Below are 22,215 nucleotides of genomic sequence, written 5' to 3' on the forward strand. Positions count from 1 at the left end.
TTAACACTAGCTGGGTAATTTGTGGTCAGTGTATCATGGAAGCTCAGCATTCTACACGAACCAGATCTTCGTCTTAAGAATATGGTTTGTTTGGTAGCTTCCATTCCAGGTTCTATGAAGAGAAACAATTGGGTTTTATTAACCTGAGTTTAGAGTGTCATGGGAACCTAGTGAAATTTTCTCATATCAGAGTGGGTTAGGAGGAAATCCAAGGTTTGTGTGCTCTCACTGAAAACTCTTGTGCAAAGCTGGAGACAAAAGGACAGATGGTTTTATCTCCTGCCCCCCTGTTTACATCTCCTATCAGGGCTTTTTGGAAGCCACCGAGATGCCAGAAGTCAGAATGTTCATTGGCGTCTCCATCTTTCTTCTCATAACATCACATATTGATGCAAATCATTTTTTGTCCACGGCTTTTAGGCACTGAAGTCAACGGCCTAGTAGACAAAACCATGGAAGGAATCTCCCAATAATAAAACAACTCTTGGTTTTATCTCTTAATTGATCAGTTTTACTGCTTTGAATGAAAAGTATTGATCCAAGGGATCATTTCAAGTATGAAAGGCTACTTCAGATGGGGCCCATCTCAGATGGTGGGCCCTGGAATAATTGCTTCGATTGCTCTCCCTCAGAAAGTTCCCAGATCCCCACATATGGATTGTATTGTGTTGAATTACATTTTATTTAAAAAATCTATATGCTGCCCGACAGTGGTATCTGCAGGGTGTGTATGGCCAGTCTAACAAAAGCAGCTTTGTGCTGTTGTGACACAAGCTGCCTCCCTTTTGTACATAAATTGTGACTTGAAGTCCTGTCCTTTTGAAGGGTGGGGCTGTGACTGCATGGTTGTGGCCACCATCTTGACTTTTTTGACCTTGGTGGCACCCCCCTGGTGTGAGAATGGGAGGTTTTCTTAGCACAGCATTCTTGCCCCGTGATGCCCCCCCTTCTTTCTTTCTCCTACTGCCTCCTTTCCTTATCCCCCCGCCACCCTTTGTAGTCAGTTAGGCTTAAGACAACTCAATCTGTTGATGCCATTTAAGACTTGAAAATACTAATTGTTCCCGAGGAGACTTGTTTTTCAAAGGGAAGAGTCTGATGCATAAGGAGGGGTATGTTAGCCCTTGAAGTGGCAGAGAGCATCTTTGAAGAGGGCACGACTGGCTGGCTGCCATCCCCAACAGGACCGTTCCACGCTGCAACATTTTTTTCTCAGGACCCACTTGTATTTGCCAGCTCTGTGAAGTAGGCCAGAGTCCATTGGAATTGGGCAGCTATAATTAAAGGCAGGAAGGCAGGCAGGGAGGCAGGCAGGCAGGAAGGAAGGAGAAGGAGAAGGAGAAGGAGAAGGAGAAGGAGAAGGAGAAGGAGAAGGAAGGAGAAGGAGAAGAAGGAGAAGGAGAAGGAGAAGGAGAAGGAGAAGGAGAAGAAGAAAGGATGAAGGAAAGAAGGAAGGAAAAGAAGAGAGAAAAAACAAGACAAGAAAAAGGCCTGCAGAGATTCCAGAGAATAAAGATTCTCTTTATTGCAGTAAGGTAGAATAATAGAATCTTGAAAGCTCTCCAAGTTCCTCCTCTCCTCTTATACTAGCTTTACTCTTTCTCAGGACCAAGTAATCTTTTCACAAAGACCTCCTTTAATGGCTCTCTCATTCCCTCGCTCTTCCTGCACAGTAATGGAAAACATGCAAATGACCCAACGGCTAATTTGAACTGTCAGTTCAATCTGAATGGACTCTTTGGATTATTGATTCGAATCACTGAATCGAGCCAGTTGGATAAGAAAAAAAGAAAGTGGATACATGGAATCGTCACATCGATTGGAAGGCACCAGAATCAACCCAGCAAATTGATTGGTGATTTGCTTTGATCTCTGTATCCACAAAGATAATTTGATTGGATCATGTTCCAATCAAATCTTCAAATTCAGCTTTCCCTAGCCCTGACACATAATGTAGGATCTGCTTGTAACTTTTGCTATGCAAAGGAATTTTGTAATTCTGCCTACATCATTCTCATTCCTCCATGTGTTCACTCCTTGCTCCTGGTGAACGCTTTCACACCTCATTTTTCTCCCCATGTTTGGTGTCACTTTCTTCTCCAAGTGTGTGCTAAAAACTCCATGGATATCTGTTAGAAAGGTGGGATAGAACATTTTAATCTAATTTAATTCTCTTCCCCGCATTTCCATGGGTCAGTTTCTCACATGTATTAACACTTGTTCTCTGTTTCTTTTCTTTTTCTGTTTCTTTCATTATCATCTTCCTCTTGCACGCTGATGCAACAAAGTATCATCTAAATCAGGGGTTCCCAACCTGGGGTGCCCGCACCCCCAGGGGGTGCAAGAGAGGACTCTTTGGAAAAGACCCTGATGCTGGGAAAGATTGAAGGCAAAAGGAGAAGAGGACGGCAGAGGATGAGATGGTTAGATAGTATCACTGAAGCAATGAGCATGAAACTGAGAAAACTCAGGGAGGCAGTGAAGGACAGGAAGGCCTGGCGCGATATGGTTCATGGGGTCATGAAGAGTCGGACACGACTTAACGACTGAACAACAACAATATTCAAATGTGATATTACTTTTGTAGGGGGTGCAGAACATCAATCAATCAATCAATCAATCAATCAATCATTTCCTAGGGGTGTGGGGCATAGAAAAGGTTGGGAACCACTGGTCTAATTCTTTTTGAAAAAGGTTGAGAAGTTTCTATAGCAGTGTTCTCCAAGCTAGTTCCACCAGCTGTGTGGGACTTTGAGGTGTAGCACATCTGTAGGTTACATCTGGATTGGGAAAGCTGAGGTAGAGGTTGACCATCTACTTGTGAGAATAATCAAAAGAATGTTTGGCTGCCCAGATTTTGCTGTCAGGCATGGAATTTCTTTGTTTATCTTAGGGATTTTAGGTCTGATAATCCATGGTATATTTTATGATAGTATGCTAATATGTCTGATGAAATACTTACCTGGCCTTATTGTTTGTGGGTTATTTTATTTTATTTTGTATTACATTTTATGCTTTCAAGTCTTGACTCCTGGTGACTACTGGATCAGTCCCTACAGTTTTCCTGGCAAGAATTTCAGAAATGGTTCGCCCTTGCCTTCTTTCTAGGGCTGAGAGAGTGTGACTGGCCCAAGGTCATTCAGCTGGCTTCATGCCTAAAGTAGGACTAGAACTCACGTTCTCCTGGTTTCTAGCCTAGTGGCTTTAACGACTAACCAAATTGGTTCTCTTATATTTAGGGTGGTTTAATCCATTAACAACCAGACCAAGTTTGCCTCTGCGCTTAAGAAATGACATAACAACATGAGACTTTTGAGGCGCTGCTGAACGCATTGCCTTATAAAGCCTCTTCCAGAGAAAGAAGAACAGGGCAGAACCTCATTGTATCTATAACACTCTTTCTCCACTACTGAGCTTAAGTCTTCTTCACCCATCCATGAGATGGCAGAAAATTCTACTGGCATGAAATTTGCGGTCTTCATCACCCACCCCTCTCCTGGCTCTGTTGCTTCTGTTTCAAGTCCCTGGCTTCTCTGGAAGGCAAGGGGTATCAAAGTCTAATCGATGGGAACCCACACAGCCTGCCCTTGGACCATGTAGAGGTGTCCATTGGGGAGAGGAGGCGATGATGAGCTTCTTGTCCCTTTTTTATATGTGTCGTGGCATTGCATGCACATACGATAGAGGCACAGGTTGCATTGCACCGTTGCGTTGTTGTACCACTCGTTTCATCCGTTTGATAAAATTATTGGATTCTGTGGAGGTCTCAGTTTGGATTATATCAGAATAAAGAGATAAAGAATTCTTTAAAGACTATTTTAAGTACAGCTAAGGGTGATTTAGTAAGTCTGTCCCGGTCACAGACCGAGGAAGGCAATGTCACGGGGACAGGGCAGAATGAAAAGTCTTCTGGGCTGTGTTTGGGCCCTGATTATGGGCAGCCTGGGACAGGCCCTCTCAGATAAAGCTCCCCGCTGCCATTTGAGGCCATTTGTTTCTGAGCACCTTGCTTTCTGTGCAGGTAACTGGCTGAGCAAGGTTTGTCTTGAACCATGTTTTGCTAAGAGCTTCCTGCATGCCTGGCCAGGCTTGCTCATTTTGGAGACCCGGGCAGCCGAGGTCAGCGGCACGAGAGGTCCATTGATCGGCATCCAGGCTGTCTTGCTGGGTTGAAGTTAAGGTCACCTTGGACTGGCTGTTTTCCTGAGCTTGTTGACCAAGCAGATTTGCCCACCAAGACAGACATTGACAGGTCCGATGTTGGATTTGACAGGGAGAATGTTGCAATGATTTACAGTGCAGGTGCTGTTGTAAAACACAAGATCTTTACCAGAGATTCCAAGGAAAGTTAAAATTTAATCCTGAGCGTGTTGTTCCTGTGGCATCTTTTTTGGGAATGGCTGTTCTGGACCCAAACCACCATATCGTTTTCCCTCTTTGGGCCCAGCATCAGAATATTGTACTTTATTGTTGAAGGGAGGAAGGGAAGGAGGAAGGGAGGAAGGCGGGAGGGAGGGAGGGAGGGAGGGAGGGAGGAAGGAGGGAAAGGAGGAAGGGAGGAGGGAGGGAGGGAGGGAAAGGAGGAAGGGAGGAAGGAGGGAGGGAGGGAGGGAAAGGAGGAAGGGAGGGAGGAAGGGAGGGAGGGAAAGGAGGAAGGGAGGAAGGAGGGAAAGGAGGAAGGGAGGAAGGGAGGAAGGAGGGAAAGGAGGAAGGGAGGAGGGAGGGGAGGGAGGGAGGGAAAGGAGGGAAAGGAGGAAGGGAGGAAGAAGGAAGGGAGGAAGAAGGGAGGGAGGAAGGGAGGGAGGGAGGAAGGAGGGAGGGAAAGGAGGAAGGGAGGAAGGGAGGAAGGGAGGGAGAAAAAGTAAAAGGATGGATGGATGGAGGAAAGGAAGGAAAAGAGAGCACCAAATCAAGATATATGTAGATTAATCCTGACATAGTGACTTCTGCAGTGATGTATATCTGTTTATAGAGCTGCACATACATCACAGTAATAGACACAGAAGAACACAATAAATTTTGCAACTTTGCAGGACTGACATGATTGTTTCCTGAGCATTTCCTGTAAAGATGGTGATTCTTCCAGAAGTCCTACTGATCTAAGGATGGGCAACTTTGAGGGGACTGGATGCCACGTTTAGCTTTGGATCACAACTCCCATTGCCTCTCACCAACACGCCAGATCATCGCTGACGGGGAGCAAGCACGTCAAGGTCCAACAGATTGCGAGGCATCGGCTGGAAAAGGCTGATGCAGATTAGGAAGTGGCCGGCACAGTTGCTTGAGTAGCAGATTTTGAAGTGGGAAATAAATTCTCCAAGAAACACCAGTTGCACTAGAGATGACCCTGGCATGGTGCAGAACTAGCAAGGGAGAAAAAAAGCAGTGTCTCTGTGTGTGCGCGTGTGCGTGCCTAAGTGTACGATGAAAGGAATCTCCCTTTATCATAAGCTGATTGACTTTCCAAACCAGTGGTCTTTTCTTTACATTCCAAATGCAGAGCAATGCTGTCAGTGAAGAAAATTATGTTTTATTCCAGTGTTTCTCAAACTTGGGAACTTTAAGATGGGCAGACTTCAACTCCCAGAATTCCCCAGCCAGCCAGGAATTCTGGGAGTTGAAGTCCGCCCATCTTAAAGTTCCCAAGTTTGAGAAACACTGTTTTATTCGATTGCACTCATTCACACAACACGCTTTAACTGGGTTACTGAGTTAATTCATTTTCTGAATTCATGCAATGCACCCATTAAATAACCACATGGGACTGGTTTGCACAACACACTGCCATGCATTCACATACACGACACAGAGAGATACACGCCCTGTTATTAAGATTAACACTAACCAAGTTTAGCATGCTGTCCCAAGTTCTGGGATTCACATATCCTTATATTTCACTGTGGACTTTATTTTGCTTACCTGCAGAGAGACGCACTGCAGTTCAGAGGTTAACACATTCCCCGTTGCCCACGGCCACATATTTATAGCCATTTCTGAACTTGCTCGGTTTGTTTCGCGGCCGCTAGCAGCATTGTATAAAAGTCTGTCTGTTTCTTGAAAAGTGAAACACAGGGGGCGAGGAGTTGAAATGTAAGCTTTGAAAAATATTCTCACATGGTCATGGGGCCAGCAGCCTCCTGAAGAGTGTGTTAGTTGATTTGGCTTTTCTCAGTGTTGGGGTTTGTGATGTTATTGGAAGGGAAGGGTTATTTTAAGATAACCCACTATCTAACAAAAACGTTATATCTTTGTTAGATTAATAAGACCTCATTAGTATTTGAATAGGAGGCCACCAGTGAATGTGGATTAAAAAAAAGGCATTGTCTGTCTGTCTGTCTGTCTGTCTACCTACCTACCTACCTACCTACCTATCATCTGCTTGTATAAGCCCATGTGGTGTTCTTTGCCCTTGCCTTCTCGTTTGGGCTGGGAGATTGGGGCTGGCCCAAAGTCACCAGCTGGCTTTCTGCCTAAGGTGAGATGAACTCACATCTACAGTTGGATGTACATCATGTTGGAGAAGGTCTATCTATGTGGTTGCTAAGAACCAACACTGACTTAATGGCACATATCAATCAATCAATCACAGCTGGTTTGCTCTCATTCTCAGCGGGCGTCGTCAGACAGTGGGAGGCCTGTCAGAGCATGGTCCGGCAGTTTATTCCGATGAGGGGTGACCCAAATTAATTTATTGTTTGAGGGGGTCACAGCTGTTTGAGAACCCTTGATGTAGCATATTGTGCCCGAGCACAGCTAACTCTGGTTTGTAATCCCTGGTTTATGGCTTAGCATGATGTGTGAACTTAGCAGTTTGTGGCTTAGTCAGTAAAATATGGCTAAAACATGGCTTAGCCTGTGTGATATGTGAACCTACTCTATATTCTTCAGAATTCAGGATTTGTCCTGCTAGGTCATAGGGTTGTGCCAAATCCTTCAGAATTATTGAAAGGCAATATAGACTGGTTCCCAATATACTTACTGTGTTTGGCTGTTGAGAAGGCAGATAAGATAAAGTTTTCCAAACTACTTCCTTGTTGGGCAATTAATTAATATGTGATTAATAGGAATAAATAAAATTAGATCCTTGTCGCTGTAAATCTTGTATTTGCCCTGCTCCTTCTGATTTTACTTTTTAAGTATGCCCAAGTAATTTCCAAAAGAATGGCTGTTATTACCAGATGCAAAACATTCAGCAGACTAGCTGGGGATTCAGCCTGCAATCTATTAGCTGTAAATTATTTTTACGTGAGTGACATCACACTTGACTCTTGGCAAAACAGTGTTAAGTTAGTGGGTAATAAAACAGCTTGACGCTAATAATGGGTTTGGCTTGATAAATTACAGCCAAGGATCAGATAACGGTTCTTGAGTGTAACTTTGAACCAAGCCTAGGGTTGCATATGCGTGCCTGTGTTTGCTCTGCCTTGTTGCAAAGTTTTCCTCTTAAGTGGGAAAATGACACGCCAAAGCTACTCCTTTAACACGCAAGAGAAATTTTTTCTCTTCTCCTTCTCCTTCTTTTTGGAAAGCCGCACAATCACAGTTGGAGACACGGCCTTCCAAAGGAAAGTTGCTTTTTAATTTTCACAGTTTACCAAATAGTATGTTTGACCAAAAATTAAAGCCAGTAGATTGGCTTGTAGCATCCAAAGTAGGTCTGTGTAGGTATATTTGCATAGATGTAGATAGGTGTGTTTGTGTGTGTATACACACACTCACACAAAACACATATCCGCACATACTGTGCTCTTAGCAGAAGCTTAAGCAGCAAAAACCGGAGGCCTAAAGCTTTCCCTAGAAGGGAGTTGGGCTTGTTGGCAAGTAAAGTTGGCCTCGAGTGGAGGGCAACTTCTCGTGAATATGGAAAAGGTTCCTTGTTGCCTTTTTCCAGAATGTTTTTTGGGATTTCCTTGTGGTTTCCCATCCACAAGGAAATACAGATCAGGCCAGATCCTGCTTATCTTTTAAACGCAGTCAGAGTCAGCTAGGAGTGCCTGTTTCCTGAGATGAAAGGCCAGGCACATGAGCTGCAGAACCCCCAATGGTGGATCCAGTCCATACAAATGAATGAAGAAGCACTATCAACACCTAGGATCCCAAAGATCCAGGTTTTTTCCTTCATGCAAGAGAGGCTGGATTCTGAAATTGATGCATAAAGGAATGGTGGGGAACATACTTTGGACGAAGAGATGGCTGTACTCACAACCATGCTGGGTGTAACTGCAGCAAAAATTGGGACCAACTTGGGCATAAAAGGTTTTGGCCAATGGCAGGGTTATCTGTAGGGCAGAGTCAAAAAAAGTCAAAATGGCAGCCATGCTTGTGTGATCAAAGCCCCTCCCCTTTTTTACATGTGTTACAGCCTCCATCATGACTTTTCTGACCTGCCCACTGTGGATGCTCCTGACGAATGGGGAGACAGGGTGTGAGGACCGACCCTTTTGAAAAAAAATAGGAAAAAGTAATAATTGCACTTCAGAAAAAAACAATACAGTTAGAGAAAGTGCTACTGGAGTTAAAACGCTTCAGAATATAAATGTGTGCTGGGAACAGCATTAAAACATGAAGTTTACGTGTGAAAGTTGGAGCAATTGTATTAGTTCAGCCAAATCAATGCCCCTTAAAGCGCCAATTTTTTTTTTTAAAAAGTCTGGCTCCCAACTTACAAGAAAAGTGCTTGCCCTTATATATAATAGCAATTATTTATTAAATGATTTCTAGCTATTGTGGGATGTAGAAAGACTTAAGAGCTAGCAATCTTTGCTCTGCTCATTTAATTGCAGAGTTCATGTAGAACCATCAATCTATGGGCATATGTTATAAATGTGTCTTGTTAGCATTAAAGACTGGTAGCTTTTTTTTAAAAAAAAAGCTTTGATCCTTTGGTTACTGAATTCTTTACTCAGGGTATAAAAGTTTCCACTTGTGTGGTGCTTACAATAATCATATGTTACTTCTTGATCATTTTTAGATGAGAACTAAGCACCAGGCCAGGCAAAATTCTGAAAGCCTATGCCAGTATATTCTGAAAGAATGATTCGATTTGCAGGAGACTGGATCCTAATTCCATCACTTCTTTGTCCAGGTCTGCACAATAGGGAAAATAGGTTTTGTCTTGAACCTAAAACCAATCTTTGCATTCTGGAAGTTCTGCTCAGCCATCCAGATTAGCTGCTGTTTAGCCGAAACTAAACTGGGAATGTTTGCCTGTTCCAGGTTTTGACTGAAACAAAATACGGGGAATTCCAAAGTGATTTTGCAGGTGAATAGGGCAAGGCTGCTGCATGAGTAGGGCTCTTCGTTCCTCTTCCTTCTTTGGTAACCCTTTCTGTTCTTCTCCTTGTTCTTCTCCTTCCCCCTTCCCCTTCCCCTTCCCCTTCCCCTTTGCTCTTCCCTCTCCTCCCCTCCCCCTCCCCTCCCCTCCCCTCCCCTCCCCTCCCCTCCCTCCCTCCCTCCCCCTCCCTCCCTCCCTCCTTCCTTCCTTCCTTCCTTCCTTCCTTCCTTCCTTCCTTCCTTCCTTCCTTCCTTCCTTCCTTCCTTCCTTCCTTCTCCTGCAATTCTTTCTTTTCGTATTTTCTTTTTAAATTGGTTTGTCCTCATGCCTTGTCTCCCCATTGGCCAGAGGCAAGCATAGTGTGTGTGTGCACGTGTGTGTCAGAAAAGGCATAATGGAGATCATGGCATATGTAAAAAAGGAATGCGGCTTTAATTGTATGTTGCCAGGTTGCCTTTTTTGACACCCCCCCTGCCAATTTCTCTGCTATTTCCATCTCATTCTGCCCCAGATGAGCAACTGCCACTCTTTTCCTGATAGGTGACTATAGGTGATTTTTATAGGGGATTGGATCTTGGACCTGAATTGAATCATGCCTTTGGATCTCAGATTCAGTCAGGGCTTTCCACTTTTGAATCTAAAACAAAATTTTGCAGACCTCTACTTTCCAATCTGCTGCTCTGAAGCTTGAAGGATATCCGAAACGTGAGGTGTGGTAGTCCTAAACACTGATGGGAGTGGATGCAATGTTAAGACAGGCGAGGACGTGATACCTGTAATCGATCACATAATTCCTTCAGCTCAGTGTTTCTCAACCTTGGCGACTTTAAGACGTGTGGACTTCAACTCCCAGAATTCCCCAGCCAGCCATGCTGGCTGGGGAATTCTAGGAGTTGAAGTCCACACGTCTTAAAGTCGCCAAGGTTGAGAAACACTGCTTTAGCCTATCAGGTTGGATGCACTGATGTGTACCATTTTATTATTTGTTGCATTCATCCCTCTCAGTGTTAGGTACTGGGTCAATGCAAAAAAGTTACGCTAAGCAGACATTCATATATTTATATTTCTGAGCACAATTTTGCTTGTGGCTGTTGCTTCCTCTTTGCTTGGAGCTCCCCGCGCATTGAATCGGTTCAGGTCTAGCTTGACCCTGCTTAAAGTTCTTAGAGATTAAAGTGGTTTAAATGTCTCATAGATAAACCAATCAACAGAAATACATAACTAAGCATTGAAATCTAAGGACGCTAAGTAGAAATGGCTTGCCGATGGATTAAAAAGCCAGTGTGTTTGTTTATAAAATTGATAGACCAGCCCAATCTGTTTCAACTCTGGATGGCTTCTTTCAGCTTTAAAGGAAACACATTTTCTGCTGCACCATGCTTTAGATGTCACAATATTGGGTACTACTTTGGGAAACACTGCTGCACAGAAATTCGTTCCACATTCTGTAAAAACGTAACCCCGTGTTAACATTTCCCTGAAGTTTTCTTCCGTTTTTCGACTCCATGCCCCAAATGCTATAGAATTTATTCAAAAATTAGAGGGGGGGGGGCGGCACAGTCTTACTTCATAGTTCCAAGGTAATAAAGGATGTGGTTTAAGGGGCATTTCCCCACTTTTTTTGACATAGTTCTTCCTTCCTCTCCAGCTGTCCTAGCTTCTTGATCTGGAAAGAAAGGAGCAAACCATGAAATGAATTCTCCACAGTTTAAGTGAAATGTGGAAAGACTGGGGACACCAAAGAGATGATTTGCTCAATTAAAGACAGGGTACTCGTAGCACATGGTCCTCTTGGGCACCTCAGAAGTAAGACTGGCACCAAAACTCTGCAGGACCCAGGAGAAACAGAAAAGAATTTCGGTACGTCACTAGTAAAAGCAGAATTATTGCTCTGATATCTCATTTTCAACATAGTGGAATGTTCTGCGTGCCCACAAGAAGGGTAGAGAGGTATCCGTATAGCTTTTCTTCTTTCCATTTTCAACATCAGAGATATACTATGCCTATATAGGGAGGTTCCACTGAGAGAGCTGGCCTCTGGGTACTTTTCTTGCCTATTATTAAAGTTGGTTTCGAAGACAGGAGTAAACTATTCCAAAAGTTATTTGCATTTTGTGAAGAGTCCCTTCTAGGAGTTTGCCCTAAATGTCCTGCCAGCCAACCTTTATAAAGTGAGTCTTATTTTCCAACATTTCAAAGAGAAAGAAGAAAAATGCCCGTGTCTCCAAACCAAGTCCAACGATACAATAAATATTCATCTTTCGGGACAATAAAAGCAACGCTGGTATTCTCGACAGACTGTATTTTTTGAACTTTATTGTCATTAGGGATGTAAACCGAAGGCGACAAGATAACCTCTTCCTGAAGCGTTCTATTTATTTCTGTAAAGTAATTTGTATGATTTATCTTATTGATGGAAGTTTATGGTTCACTTTGAACTCCAGGTTCTTGACTCCACGGCTGCAGCCTCTAAGTGATGGCATGACCCACAGTGCAAGATGAGAAAGTCAAGACAGGCTTCTTGGACCTCACATTTCTATACGTGGTCAACATCTCTGGGTTAAACATTTCCTTTTTCAGGGCCTGACAAGATCTTTCTTTGAGTTTCCATGCCAGTCGTTCGGGAACCGGGCAAAGTTTAGAAACCTGGCCTCCTTTAGGGAAGGGTTCCTGAGAAAGAGCCACATAAACCTTGAAGGATTGATGAAATGTTCAGAAATATCTCTTGACTTTTTTTTCTTTCGTTCGAGTAAAAAGAACCCATTTGTGCAGAGATTTCAAGAAATAGATGGGATTTCTATTCTGTGACATAAGTGTGCTCCTCAAATTAAGCGCTTGTTTTCTCATATTGATCCATGGAGTTACTATAATAGGATAAACAAAAGGGACCTCCACAACCCACTTCTGGTACCCAGATTTCTCTTATTTCCCCTAGTATCCAGAGATCTGCAAATCCTTTTTTCCTGTCTGCAATTAAGTCCTGTGAATGTCATCCATCAATGGTGGGTGGGGCCTTTGAGGCCTCAAAGTAGGTGGGGCTACCTGTCCTCTCCCTTTCTGGCTTCCCATGAATTATCCATGGAAGAGGCAGAATTGTTCTGAGGTGTTCTTGCAAAGCATGCTTAAAATTGGACCAAGGGCTGCCTGTGTTCCTATAGCCATAGATTGGGTTCCTCTCTCTTCTGACCGCATGGATTTGCACAGTGCACTAGGTTAGTCTAAAATGGGGTTGGGTGAGTTTTAGTTTAGTGTATTGTGGGAATGCAGGCATTGTCCTAGCATACTGGGTGAACCGGGTCATCACATTAAGCCATAATGATTCCTTTCTTTGGGTTTGGCAAACTACAGGAGAGTGTATTGTTGACCCTGATATAGAGTTTAATATTTGTGTGAATCCAGCCTATGGCTTAATTTAAGGCTCAGTATATCATGCAAGTATAGAAAATGGATAAATTCAGTAAATTCAGTAACTGCATTTTGTGAAAGTGGATTTTTATATAGCCAGAAGTGCATTGTCCATACCCACGTAGGAGATGCAGGACCTTCCCTTCCCTTCCCTTCCCTTCCCTTCCCTTCCCTTCAACAGTTGCTGAAACTGCAAGTGGCAGAGGCAGATTTTCTGAAACGGGCAGGGCTTTGGAAACCTTAACACTGTAAGGTTTGTTTTTCACTGTAATCGACTCATTCTCTCACACACACCCTGGTTTTTTTATTCTGATACCATCTCTTAGCCAAACAAAATATGCCATTATTCGTCTTGTTTCACACCTATGCCTACTTTCTGTTGCCTCCAGAAATCTTGCTTTTTAAATTTATTACTTTTATTATGTTAAACTAATTGACCGAAGAAAACGTTTATGTACGTGGATTGATTTGATTGATTAATTAATTAATAAGTGCTATCAAATTGGTGTTAACTCTTAGTGACCACAAAGATAGATCTCCAGGATGATCTGTCTCCAACCTGGTCCTCCAGGTCTTCCAATAGCGTACCCATCAGCACTGTAACTGAGTCCATCCACCTTGTTGTTAGTTGTCTTGTTCTTCTCTTTCCTTCCCATCATTATGGACTTCTCAAGAGAGCTGGATCTTCACATAATGTATCCAAAGTAGGATAACTTGAGCCTGGTCATTTGTGCCTTGAGTGAGAACTCTGAGCTGATTTGTTCAATGATCCATCGGTTTGTTTTCTTGGCTGTCCACTGTATTCTCAACAGTCTTCTCCAAGACCAAGGTTCAAAAGCATCAATACTCTTCCCATCCTGCTTCTTCAAAGTCCAATTTTTGCTTTCATAGAGTGTTACAGGGAATGCCATGGCTTGCATGATCCTGATCTTTGTAGGTATAGATACAAATATCTTTTCCAAGGCCTTCATAGCTGCCCTACTAAGTCTACCATATTTCTTGACTGCTTTTTCTTTTACTGTTGATGTTGATCCTAAAAGACAGACACTATTGACCCCTCTAGTACCTTCATTATCCTAAACCAACTAAAGCTGGTTTGCTGTACCTGCTGTCATTAGCTTGGCCTTCTTTATATTTAATCTTAGTCCCATTTTTTTCACTGTGCTCCTTGACTTTTATTGCTGAATAGACACAGATACAGGTAGATTCATCCGTGTTAATCATACCATGCAACATGAAAATAATGTTATTGTAATTGATTGTAATAATTAATAATTTTAATAAATGGGGAAAGTTGAAAATTTGTATTTTATACAGAACAACCCCCATATTTTACCCCCATATTGGTAAAAAAACCTTTTCCTTGCCTTCTTGTTGGAGCCATTCTCCCACATCAACAATCCATTATTGCTGATCGGGAGTTGATTTTTCCCCCCCAGGGCTGTATAATAATTCTTTTAACCCGTCCCCCTGCCCCCTGTCTGAAAAAAGGCCAACATCTTGATTGTTTAGATTCCAAATACTAGGAATATAGCTAAGAAGAAAATATGGGTTTTAACAGATAGCAATGGATCCACTGTCTTATTAAGAATCCTCTTCGTTTCGACCCCAGATGTAACCATATTAACAGAAGTCTTGATCATGCCCTTTTGATTTCAAAGAAAGAATCTTCTCCGCTGACTTTATTTTAAAGCAATTTACTCTTCGTCAAATTGCACAAGAATGATTGGAAACTGCAGATTCCCCCCCCCCCCATCCCTGTGCTACCACCAATGTCCCTCAAAATGAGTTCAGTTTGGGGTGACTACAAGGACATGTCTACACAGATTTCTTAGTAATACGTAGAAGTGGTTTGCCATAACCACCTTCTAAGATTTTTTTTCTTGCCACTCTACCCTACAGCCCTGGGATCACCTGATAGTCTCCTATCCCATATTAACCAGGCCTGATGCTGTTTAACTTGCTATCACATAACTGGGCCCGTACAGTCTTAAGTTTCCCATCTGTATGTTGTTAAGCTGTGTGATATCAATCAGAACTGTGGCTTTGATTCTCCTACTTGAATAATTAATTTAATAATGATTTATCCTAATCACAGATGACAATGTCTGTAAAGAGTTCACATTATCCATTAAAAATGGTGTTCCCTGACTCATCTCTCCCTCCACTTGGGGACTGATGGAAGAAATTAAATTAATTCACAATTGAACAAAAAACGTACCTAATGTTGCATTATAGTAGTAAACCAATATACAAACTTTCACAATTCTTATCCCTCTGACATTTGCCAGCAGTTTGCCATTCCAAATTGTGTACTTCTATTTGGGAAAAGTCTGCACAAAAATGCATATATCCTTGGAAATAATGTAAAAAATGCATGGCAGTAGGGCCAAGGGCATGCCAAAACTGGATATTAAGCAAAATTTCAAACAAATATGCCTGTGCCTTAGAAAATTGTACACAAATAAATAGAAATGTTAGCGTAAGCTTATTTATTTAAAAAGCAAAATTGAAACTAATGTAAGAATGGTACAAACTGAATTTACAAATGAGAAAATGGGAAACAGAGAAAATGAAATTATTTGCAGAAATGAGAATGAAAGAGAAACTTTCATGGATGGATTGGCCCGTTCACAATTCCAGATATGTTGTTCCGCTCTTCCAAACATGCGCTCCCATACTACAGTCTGCAAATGATGGGAATTGCAATCTGAAACATTCAGACAGGCCAATGAAGAACAACGACTTTCAAGTATTGGTCCTCTTCAAAGTCAAGAACATGTCAAATGGTAGACCCTGTCAAAATGTCATCCAAGACTGTGTCATTCCTGTTTCAATATGTTCACTATGAAGAGAGCAGGAATGATTGAATCCTGGCAGGTTCTTCATGTTATCGGGGAGGAAAAGTTGTCCTGTTAGGCAAGACATTCACTGGAATCATCCTTGCTGGCTGGGAAAATTCTGGGAGTTGAAGTCCACTCATCTTAAAGTGGCCAAGTTTGGACAACACTACCCTAGTGCTTTGCAGTGGGAGACTTAGCATAATTTATGATTCCATTGATGAACTCTCTGATGTTCTCTTATGAACCGTGGAACTGCAGCTCATGCTTATTTGAAATTCAGAATAGGATAGATTTATGAAATCATCAGAGGCTGAAATTCAGTAGTAATATAAGCTAACTTGCCCCTTTTAGTTGATCTTTCTCAATATGACAGTTCTTACCTTAGATTCTTTTAGGAAGGACTGCTCATCTGGCCTGCAAAAATCCCATTGGCCACCTGGTGGAGCAAAGGCTGGCTGCTATGTTGATGTGGTCCTCTTGGCAATTTGCAGCCCAGTTCTGATAGCCCTATTTTATGGGCTAGCATTTGAGGGTCAGAGTGAAGGGTGGAATGGTGATACAAGGTGGATGAGCGTGTGCCGCTGAGATTGTACTTACTTTCTCTGTACATTTTAATGAATTAGTTATGCCTCCTTCAAGCTGGTCTCAACTCCTGGCAACTAAATGGGCACATGATGGATTTTTGGGGGGAAACAAGATATGGCTTATCTTAGCTTTCTCCCAGGATGGATGGATGGATGGATGGATGGATGGATGGATGGATGGATAGATAGATAGATAGATAGATAGATAGATAGATAGATAGATAGATAGATACTCTTTTTTACTTTCCAGTCTATCCCATAGTCTTGGAATTCCCTCATGGCCTCAATGTTTTGTTCAGTTTTCCAAGATGAGTCATAATCAATTAGGAATTTCTATTCAGCTGGTGAAGTGGGGAGTTTTAAAATGTTGGGATAGGCACAATGATTTTCATGTATTTCCTGCCTCGAAATAGCATAAAGCCGTGCCTCTGATTTTCAGATGTTCTGCCAAAGTTTGGCTGTAACAGTCAAAAATGTTTCTCTAAGAGTTGGGGGGGGGCGGGATGGGATTTTAGTGGCTTGTGCAACCTTGTGGCTGCAGTTGATCCATTCTTACTAAATTTGATCGTAAGAAACTGGGGTGTTGTTTTATTGTTAATGGGAGCTTTAAAAAATAAATGCATAAAACATCCTCCTTTAGTGATGAAAGGGTTGAGTTTCCTTTCCTGATTTTTAAAATCAATAACCTTTTTTTAATAAAATATTCACTGCTTTCAGTCTTGTACAAGTGTATAACTGAAATCAAGTTACCCTTTCCACACATCTGTGTAATGTCAGAGGCTCAACGGCTTAAACCAAGATTAATTAATTGGGCAGATACCTGGAGCCAGTGGTTGGCTTGGACTTCAAGGCTAAGAGAGATACTGACTTTGTAATTCAGCACTGGCTTAATTTTTAATGCTGGGGAATTCCTGGGATCAATGCCAGATCAGGGTGGGGAGGTGGAGGGGAAGAAGTGCCAGTTATAAGACTAATCCCAGCATCTTATTCATTTAGACAAGAAGGATCTTGGGAAGAGATGGAGTCCACAGCTCTGGAACTTGTTGACCAACTTTGACTTGAACAGAAGGATGCCTGGAAAGCTCTTTCTTTGAATGTAGACTTATTTCTGTTTTATACCCTGATGTCTCCCAAAGACTCTTGATAACTATGGATTAGTTAATCTTAGATCATTCATAGATAATGCTTCAAACTGGTTATGATATTGTTAAATTGTTTAGATTAATTTGATTGTACAATTTGGAGGCCACCCAACTCCACCAGATTTTGGGTGGCTTACAACTCTAAATACAAGAAAAAATAAAAATAATAAAAGAACATAGATTATTAGAAAAAAAACCCCACCAATCCATAACAGATTAAAATATCTACAAGAGCTTGATACCCACCTTACCCTGAAGTCTGGGAGAAAAACGGTTTCCTGAACATCTTCAAGGTGGGAACGATACAGATCTCTGGGGGGATGCTGTTCCAGAGGGCAGGCATGGTTTATTGTGATTTCTATTGGTTGCTGGTATTGCACTTAGGTATTAAACATGCCTACTAAAACACTTCTGAATGGTAGACGAGGGGCATTATAAGACATGGGGTCCGATCTGTGCATGGAGCAGACTGGGCTACCATACAGTGTTTCAATATTGTCCAGTGCCTCTTCACTGAGCCCATTCTCAGTTTCATGTTGCTGCAGGCACTAATGTGCCCTCCAGAAACAGCTGCATTGGGCTTGTAGGATTAGGAAACTAGTGTGATCAAGCCCCACTTTGTTTCAGTTTTGAAATCAGAAGGTTTGGGTGATGGAGTTGCCCTTAGCTTGAACCCACACATATGATTGTTCTGCTTTAGGCTTGGTATATTGAGTGAAGCCAACCGTGGCTTATACAGCAAACCACTTGGAAGATGTTATTTATTAATTGAACATTGGTTTATTGTATTTCAGTCAGTATTTTAACCAGAATTTATTTTTGTTTTTACTGTAAACCACCCAGAGTTGCTCATGGAGTGAGATGGGCAGTGACTCAATTTGAAATATAAATAAATAAATAAAAATATATGAGCTCAATTAAAACAATTTTATCTGGGAAAGTTTTCATATTGTATGAGTATTTGGGTACTGGGTAGAATATTTTTGCTTTGTTTTGCTTTAATGAAATGATGACTGCTTGGGAAAAGGTATAGCAGTCCAAAAAGGGCAATGCTTAGCTCACACAACTTGCTAAATCTCAGATGGCCTGATTCTATGAAGTGAACCATGACTCATTTATGGTTCACTCATTCATGGTTCACTAACTCAGAAAACTTAGGTTTCTGGTCTGCTGTAAGACACATCAATAACTTAACACATGGTCTGAATTCATATTATGCACTATACTAACAGAGAGTTGGCTAATTTTGTAGTTCATACCTTGTGGGGTTCACATAACATGCTCTGCCCCAATGAATGATAAACTTCTTCAATCAACATGCTAAGATCATAAGGGAGTTCCTACAACACTTTTGTGTGTGTCTGTTTGTGTGCACATGCCTTTGAGTCAGTCCTGACTGCCGGCACCTAATGGATGAGTCCATACAGATTTTTGCAACCTTTTTCAGAAGTGGTTTGCCATCACCTTCTTCCTTGGGTGAAAAAGAATGACTGGCCCAAGGATACCTAGCTGGCTTTTATGCCTAAGACAGAATCAGAACTCAGGTTTCCCCAGTCCTAGGCCAATGTCTTAATTACTAAACCAAACTGTGTCTCACTCCTACAATATACTGAACCATAAACTACCTAACCAATTTTAGTCTATTGTATATATTGGGAAAAGCCAACCTAAATGTTGTTAGCTAGATTCTAAGTTCTTGAGACCAATCTTCCATAGCATCTTTTGGGGGGAATTTGCTTGCTCTAGGAGCTGCACTTTTGCTTCTCTCAAGAAAGGAGACAAAAACACTCTTCAAACACCTGATACAATGCCATGCAGATGAAGATCACAACCCTTTCTCATCCTGGAGGTCAGGACACAAAAGAATGGTCCCAAGCCACAGGAAGGTAGATTCTGGATGAATGTTAGGAAAAGTTTCAATAGTGGAACCAGTAGTAGAACAAGTGGACTCTCTTTCAAAATTTGTGTTCAAGCAGAGGTTAGACAGTCATCTGTTGGAAATGCTTTGTATTGGATTCCCACATGAATAGAGGACCCTACTAGTAACACCTAGTTGACCTTGGTGAGTCTTGAAAAGCTAATCAGAGTTAGTACTTGGATAGGAGATTACTGGGAAACTCTAGGCTAGACTAGGAGGTTGAAAAAAACTCAGTGATGCAAGCAATGGAAAATCACTTCTAACTTCTATACTTGTGATGGAATGGAATTATGAAGGCCAAGCTCAGGGAGATAAACTTTCTTAGCTCGCCAGAACCGCGTGGGAGGAACAAGAGGATGAGACTGGCACCTCCCTGAGGAATTCACACTGTTGTGGCTGGAGGACTTTGGGAGCTGGGGTTTTAGTCTGGGAAGATTCTTGCTAGAGGTTGTAGCTAATAAACATAGCTGGACTGAATTGGCATTGTCTCTTGGAGTTCCTTGGACTAGGCCTGACAGTACTGTTGCCAAAAAGACCTCATGAACATTCCTGTGAAGTCACCAGAGCTCCATTTGAAGGAAGCTTTACCTTTCCTGCAGAAGAAGGTTGGCATTGATGGCCTAGATGACCCTTACCAATTCTATGATTTTATGATTCTATATCATCCTACCAAAACTGAGAATCCAACCATTTCCCCCTTTATATTAATTTCATGTTTCCCTTTGAACATCATATCGTTCTTGTCCTTTGGAAATTCCACGCGAGCAATCTCCCTCTTCTTTCACAAAGGGTTGAGAAGGAGGCAAGTCAGGCTCTGGAGGGGGAGGTTAGGAAGCCTAGTTTGAGTGGTATTATAAAGCTACTTCCCAGGATTTATTCTGTCCATTGGGCTGAGGAGAGATGGATGCCAGGGACTAGCAACATCATCCAGATGTCCACCCCATTCTTGGAGCACTTTCAAGGACCTAGTTAGATCCCATCCTCCCTGGTTTCACATTGCTGTAATTCACAGCAGCCTCTGCAGCTTTTCAGACAGGAAGGGGATGAGTCAACTGGCTTCGTAACTGGCAGTACCACGCTGTTTGCTGCCTTGCTCTTGGTGAGAGTGATTTTTGATCTTCAAGGCAGTCTGTTGGCTGCCACTGCACTTCACAACCATACAAGAGACTGACAAAGAGTTCATGCTTATCAGACATTTCTCAAAACACCCTTTCTGGACTTTCCTACCCTGTAATCTGAAGCTGGCTTTTTGCAGATGGAGGGGTAATGTTTACACATCTGGCTTTGAGTAATTATTTTATTTTGGGGGGGAAGTTTTTTCCCTTTGTTTTCCAAAGAAGAAAAATATCATTTTACATTTAGGGAGTCTTTCAGAGTGTTTAAAGACATTGACATTGTACTTTTAGGAATCTACGGATGGGGGCTTTTCCCCACTTCCACCTAACCATGGGTACCAACATGCCCTGGTTATCTCTTTTTTAGCTGTGTCCCCAAGATGTTGCCTTCATCTTATTCCCAGCCCAGGAGGGAGATAGCCTTAAGGTGTCCAGAGCTCAACTGGTATTAAAACAGTCTTTCCCCCCCATCTTCTGACCTTGATCTGAAACAGAGGCCATAAAGATAGGATAGAATCAGAGAAGGAGACAACAAAGTTCACTCCATAGCATTTTCTTCTTGCTCAAAGGTGGATGAACAGCACTGCAACCCAAGTAGGGGGGAAAACTCATAATTCTATCTACCCATTTTTGACTTGGCAGAAAAATATAATGGAATAAAAAATATTTTTTTTTTCAACTGTCAAAAAAGAAAAGATGGTCAGCTTCCCTAAAGGAGTTAGGATGCTCACCAGGATAATTTTCTGGTCCATCATTAGATAACTTCTTTTTCCAAGAGAAAGTATCAGGTCAAATCATCATGTCATACAAATGCAATTCATGTGGATGAACATAAGATCAGATTTGTACAACTCTGCTGCAAGAGTTGATTGGCATCCTTGGCTGATTCACACCCTCAGCTAATCTTGGTTAGTTTTAAGCTCAGACCATCCTTTTCTCTTTCTGATGACTCAGTGTGTAACCAGGCTGTTGAGTTAGTTTGTGATTCAACGTTTCGTACCGACTAAGAACATGGGTTAAATCAGTAATGTCATTACACTTGTTGTGTAATACACGCTCTAAGAGGTTTTCAGGGTTCCTGATGGCACAAGGGATTCCAGATGTTGGTGGGTGTTCCTGGAAAGCAGTCAATCTTTGTGGCATTTCTGATCTAGGAGCCCATGCCAGTTCACATTTACATTTGTTAATCTCGGTTAGCTTTAACCTTGGTAAGTGTATTTGTGCCTGAGGCAGTTATGTGAACCCATCACTTAAGGTAGGGTCCAGTGTATAGTGAGAACTCAGAAAATGTGTTAATTCATTCACCAGGTTAACTTTGCTCTACAACATAATCTATGAGGATTGATAGCTGCTGAGTTTTTCTGTAGATGGGATTTTAGTATTCTGCTAGAAGTCATATCCAAAGGCAATTGTGTTCTTAGCAAACAATTAATATTCACCTCCACAGCAATCCATGTGGTTGATCTTCCCAGTGTGCACATTATCAGACCCATTGCTCATTGCAGGCTGAATCCTCTCCATGTGTGAGAGAGCTGACTTTTGTTTCTCCACTTTGCCGATTATAGGAGGATGGGGGAAAGAACAGCAAAAAATCCACTTCCTTATGTTCTAATATCTAGGAGTTTACCTTGATCCAGGACAAAATCCCTCTTGACCTTCCTTGGTGTTAGATGGTTGGTTTGTAACAGACAACTCCATCACCTTTCAGTAATGAATAAAAGGATTCCCCACTCACCCCCATTCATTTACATTCAAAGGGTTTTCTTGCTCAGGAACAAGGAAGGCATCATAGTTCATAGCACAGCACAACACAGTATAGCATAGAGCAGGGTTCCTCAACCTCAGCAACTAAGATGGGTGGACTTCAACTCCCAGAATTCCCCAGCCAGCCATGGCTGGCTGGGGAATTCTGGGAGTTGAAGTCCACCCATCTT

General features: G+C 42.1%; 1 long non-coding RNA gene across 11 annotated transcripts in view; it reads left to right on the forward strand.

Moving 5' to 3' along the window:
* LOC107326494 (uncharacterized) overlaps nucleotides 1–22,215 on the forward strand; it is a 138,131-nt gene that overhangs the window by 24,915 nt on the left and 91,001 nt on the right. The gene's annotated exons all lie outside the window — the stretch shown is intronic.

This window comes from Python bivittatus, unplaced genomic scaffold, assembly GCF_059951505.1.
Source record: "Python bivittatus isolate LINGU-HERP-01145 unplaced genomic scaffold, Pbiv_v1 ctg000700_np1212, whole genome shotgun sequence".
Lineage (NCBI taxonomy): Eukaryota > Metazoa > Chordata > Lepidosauria > Squamata > Pythonidae > Python > Python bivittatus.